The sequence below is a fragment of the Aplysia californica genome, unplaced genomic scaffold, assembly GCF_000002075.1.
Source record: "Aplysia californica isolate F4 #8 unplaced genomic scaffold, AplCal3.0 scaffold00578, whole genome shotgun sequence".
NCBI classification, from domain to species: Eukaryota; Metazoa; Mollusca; class Gastropoda; order Aplysiida; family Aplysiidae; genus Aplysia; species Aplysia californica.
The window spans coordinates 48,586-54,309 of NW_004797848.1; the positions used below are offsets into that span (position 1 = coordinate 48,586).

The window sequence follows — 5,724 nt, forward strand, 5'->3', positions numbered from 1 at the left end:
GAAGAAGAAGAAGAAGAAGAAGAAGAAGAAGAAGAAGAAGAAGAAGAAGAAGACGAAGACGAAGAAGAAGAAGAAGAAGAATACAGTACAACTTACAACAGTAACATAAAACGTTGTGTTCTGACTAAAAGAAAATCACTCCAAATATTCATCTTATTATTTTAAAAACAGAAACGACTTCAGCTGACATTTGAAGGAATCAAAATATTTGATCTCTTAAAGTACTTGGTAAAGCATTCCAGATCTTGGGGCCTTGATATTCAAATGCCCTTTCACCCATTGTTTTAAGTTTCATAAATGGTAAAATAAATTCCTTTTTGTCAGCTGATGAGTTGGAATGTACAGTTATAATATTTGATGAATATGATGGCGCATTATCATTCAAACATTTGTGACATAGGGTGGCCAACTTGTACACAATTCTTTTCTCAACAGGAAGCCAATGCAAAGTTCGTAAAAGAGGTTTAGCAAAGTCTCGCTTTCTTTTCCGTAAAACTAAACGTGCAGCATAGTTTTGGACAGTTTGAAGTCTTTTAACTTTCTCCAGTGGTATTCCTGATAACAAGGAGTTACAATAATCGAGTTTTGATAAAAATCAAGCTAGTTACTAGTAAAGCAGTATACTTAGTATTGATCAGATGACGTATTTGACTAATTTTTCTTATTTCTAAATACATGCAGCTGATCAGATGAATTACCTCAGCCGACACTGACAAAATGGAATCAAAACAGATTCCAAAATTCTTAACTTTTCTTGAAAATACAATTTCTGCATCTCCAATTGTCATGTGATCGTGGACAACCTCATGAACAGACTTAGTGTGAACATCAAATCTAGGAGTATTTAACAAATGCCGGTACACACATACAGGTACACAAAGACATAATAGTGGGGTAAAAAATTCGTGGTGTGACTTATTTTCAAATATCTCCTCAACTATCGAACATAGGTTCTCCAATTTTTGCACAGTGACTTGTATCAGTTTGTCTAAACAGATCAACTTTTTTGTTAACACCTGCAAGCTGTATTCTAGAAAATTCTTTAATAAATACTAATACAAAATCCAAGTGGGCGGTTTCTATAGACTTTAAAAAGATAACAGCTGGGGCAATATAGCTTTTAATAGCAAGTCCGTCAGGTTTTTCTAATCGGGACATTATGCTTATTGAACGCATGTTTTGAGAGCCATTTGTGCAAAACTGTGTTCACTATAACAATAATTTCTTGTAATAAGTTTGGCAAGTAAAAATTGTCATTGATGAGCTGTGACGTAGGCCATATGCGTAATAAAAATGTGTGTGAGAAGCGGGAAGTGCTGTGAACAATACCATTTTACGTGTGACAGAGATTTCAAGTATTTTATATAAATTTATGAAGAAAAGTTTTTTCATCTAGCCCCAATTGTTCTAGAGAAATATGATTTAGTTAAGAAAAATTGAGGGCAACCTGTTCTGCAAAGTATGGATGACATTGATTCACCCACTAAAGAGATATTTGAGGATAAGTTGCACCACGAATTTTTGACCGCACTATAGTATGCACTCTCGAGACATTTCGAGGCTTGCCCTCTTTTGTTTTTTTGTTTTTTTCTTGGATACTGATTAGAAAAAAAATGAATGGAAAGAATCCTTTTTCTCGAATATGAGTACGAGAAAGGCTTCAGAGTTTTTTTAACGCACTTTTCGAAAAGAAATACGTAAACCCTTAATATGAAATGAGTGAATTTAAATAATTTTTAAAAAACATTAAAAAGGAACAAATACAAAGAAAGCTTAGATGGAATGAAGGGTGAAAGTAAAAAATAAGACAAAACTAAGAACAAGAAAACACAAGACTATACAGAAAGAAGGTTTACATTTTTTTAAAAGATGGAAGGATAAAGGGTCACCTTTGCTCATGAGTTCAGCGCCAAATAATGCAAATGGTTCTAATATTTAAAAACAAAACAAAAAACCAAAACAAACAAAGTTTGAGTTTACCTGCGTGACCCCGGAAGGGAGGATTAGCCGCCCTACTGCACAGGAGATCTGTTCAGAGGAAAAACAGGGTTTTTTGTGTTTTAGTAAATGTTTTGATTGTTTTAATAGAGGTTTTACGGCAGTCACAACTGTATAAGGTCATATAAGCGCCAAGGGGTGGATGTCAACAGAGAAGTTCTTATAGGGAATCAGACTGAAGTTGTTTGTAACATCTTAAAGGATATTCATTTGCCTTCCTTTTGATGAAAAAATATCCTTTTTTCTAGAATAGAAGTCGAGATATTTGCAATTTAAGGAGGTGGGGTCCCCTGGTTCCAGACGTAAGATCAGTGAGAAATGTTTGGTGCCTTCCATAGCTTAAGAGTCCTTGGAAACTACAAACTTACATTTGTGTGTGTCTTTAATCTATCTTTCCCCATAAGATCCACACATAAAAGTACTTTTGAATGAACAGATATAGTGTTGAGCCAAAAAACAAAAATTTGAAATTTATAGCTATAGGCCTATATATTTCAAACAGTTTTTTTCTTTTTTTTTGAGGGGGGGGGGGACTGTCTCCATCTTTTAAACAATTGCACATACTTTATGCACGTTTTCTCGCTTTTCTCAACACTTACATTTTGAATTCCTACAAAATATCTCTGGAGCACATGTAAACAATACCACAGACAAAGACACTAAAATTTAAACAAGATAATCAATATGTGTCACGACGTGGTGGAATCAGGCGATCGTCACTTTTTGGGCATGTGGAGTTTTTGGTATCATCTAAAAGCTGATTTATTTGCCTTGCTTCCAATGACAAAAATATCCATTTATCGTGAATAGAACTCAAAATAATTGCGATTGAAAGAAGTGAGGTTGCTTGGTTTCAGTGGCGAAATTAGCAAGAAAATGGCCACCAAAGGTTGTTCACTCCTTGAAAAAAGAAAAATGACATGTTTGTGCCTTTAATCAATGTTTTTCAGTAAAATTCCCAAGGAAATGTGTATTTATATGGACAAAAAAGAGGTTGAGCCAAAAAAAATAAAAAAATCAATAACATTTTCCATACCTGCAGAAAAACGCCTGTTTCTCTTTTTTTCTGTATTTTGACGAGCGCCTGATTTCACCTCGCTGCCCCGCAACAATTTATGGCTTGGTACATCTACACGACTGGCCAACTATAACATGGCCGCTTTTAAGCACAAAGGGGGCCATCCCAAAAATGTTGTTCTGACAAAATCAAAGGTAAAGTTTTTGGACTCCTGTTCAGTTTCTTTAAAAGACAAGGAGAGTTATCTCTTTAACCAAACAAATATACACACCAATGAAACCAAACTTCTCCTATTGGTAGGGCAAAGCCATCTTTTGATATAGGTCAAGATTTCTGGAAACCCCAGAAATCTGGGTTAGCCCGCTTGTCCTTAAAAGCGACCATATAGACTTGGGAGTGTGTGAGACCTTGTTTGACGTCGGGTGTCACTTACCTGGAAGAGCCTCATTGTCATTTCGATCCCCTTTCTGTTCTGTAGCTGAGAAGATAACATCATCATCATCATCATTATCATTATCATCATCATTATTATCATCATCATTATCATTATCATCATCATTATTATCATCATCATCATCGTCATCGTCATCATCATCATCATCATAATCATTCCTAGAAAAGGCGGTAAAAAATTAGCCGAAAGATCGTTCGCTCACCTTGCTCCGTCAGTTTGGAACTCTCATCCCCAACCCTTGAGACATGCAACATCTGAGTCTAAATTTTAAAAATCTTTAAAGACACATTTAATGACATCCTTTTTAAGTCAGTAGATTCATATTCAATACAATGTTATGTAAATGTCTATGTATCCATTTATGTATTTTGTGAATTGCAGTGTATATATTATTTTATTCTCATTTCGTGACGATGTGTAATCGTGTGCGTGTGATAAGCAAGTAGATGTGTGTGTGTACGTGTGGGTGTGTGTGTCTGTGTGTGTGTTTGTGTGAGTGTATGTGTGTGTGTGTGTGTGTGTGTGTGTGTGTGTTTGGCATACATGTGTGTGCACATGTGTGCGTGTTATGTGTTCGTGAGTGTGTATGCGTGTGTTTGTGTGTGTGTATGTGTGATGTGTGTGTGTGTTTGTGTGTATATGAGTGTGTGTGTGTGTGAGTGTGTGTGTGTGTCACGTGCATGAATATTTTTCTTACAAGCATTTATGTAAAGCGCCTAGAGCTGTGTTTACACGGGAGTGGGCGCTACAGAAATGATCTTCATTAAATGATCTTCATTATTATCATCATCATCATTATTATCATAGAGAATAAAAAATAATGAGACTTGGTAGAATTTCCAAAATATTTTATAATACGTTCAACGTTTCGCCCACAACGGGCTTCGTCAGGAACATTTTAAAAAATAACATAAATGACTAGACTAGTATCATCATCATCATCATCATCATCATCATCATCATCATCATCATCATCATGATCATCATCATCATCATCATGGTGCATGAGATGATATCAGAACTTTGCGAATGAAGAGCTCAACCAACGTTGCCGAGGATGCAAACACGAAAAAGAGGATGTCCAAATTTTGTTTGAATGTCCAGGAACAATGGCAACTCGAATGGAGTTATTCGGACGAGTGATGGAAATTCCTCTGAGTATGATGACAACGAGCCAAAAGAAGAGCCTCGCTCTCGCTCAGAAATTTCTTCGTGGAGTCCACCAGGCCCGTTAAGGAAACAACAACAAAAATCCTCCTCCTCCCTCCTCCTCCTCATCGTCATTGTCATCATCATCATCACCACCATCACCACCACCATCATCATCATCATCATCATCATTGTATAAAGAAGGTATTAAAACAGTTAAGACCTTGTTGTATTTCCAGAAATATGTATTACACACAGTTCAACGTTTCACCCTCAACGGGCTTCCTCAGGAACATTCACAAAAATAACTGGCAAGAATCTAAGTATACACAGGCTATAAAAACTCATCATCATCATCATCATCATCATCATCATCAACATCATCATCATCCCCATTGGATGTGGCTGTCTTCGTTGAGAACGGTACTCCCCATCGTGAAGGGGACAGCTTGCCCCTTTGAGTACCACTTGGAGTGATTTGGACGAATGGAGGTGCCGTTAAGCATATTGACAATGGAGCCGAAAAAGAGCCTCGCTCTCGCTCTCAGATTTTTTCGTGAAGTCCGTCAGGCCCATTAAGGAAACAAAAAAAATCATCATCATCATCATTATCATCACCATCATCATCCTCTCCACCACCATCATCATCATCATTATCATCATCATGATCACCATCATTAATACTATTGTAATAATCATAATCATAATCCTTTACCTATAAAACGTGCTAACACAGATTTCGGGGGTTTTAAGAAATCTTGACCTACACCAAAAGTGGACATTGCTCTACTTATAGGAGAAATTTGGTTTCATTGGTGTGTATATTTGTTTGGTTATGGAGAAAACTCTCCTTGACTTTTAAAGGAACTGAACAAGGGAAAAAACTTTAACTTCGAATTTCTCAAAACAGAATTTTTCGGGATAGCCCCCCTTGTGCTTAAAAGCGACTAACTGTAGCACGTTTTTTTTGTACCTCACTGTCACAATTTAGATCAATTAGGAGGCAGGCAGACTACTTCGACCCTGCTTTTGTGGACAACCCATGATAAGACGGACACACCACACCAACACAGACGGAAAGATTTGATAAATAACCCCCCCCCCA

General features: G+C 36.7%; 1 long non-coding RNA gene across 1 annotated transcript in view; it reads right to left on the reverse strand.

The window, feature by feature from the left end:
• Positions 1-1,959: 1,959 nt before the first annotated feature.
• Positions 1,960-5,724, reverse strand: part of LOC101848067 — a 14,959-nt gene continuing 11,194 nt past the window's right edge. The window contains exons 3-4 of the long non-coding RNA XR_220904.2: positions 3,450-3,494; positions 1,960-2,028 (exon numbers count right to left, since the gene is read on the reverse strand). This is a non-coding gene — a long non-coding RNA (uncharacterized LOC101848067). The remainder of the gene's footprint in view (positions 2,029-3,449; positions 3,495-5,724) is intronic.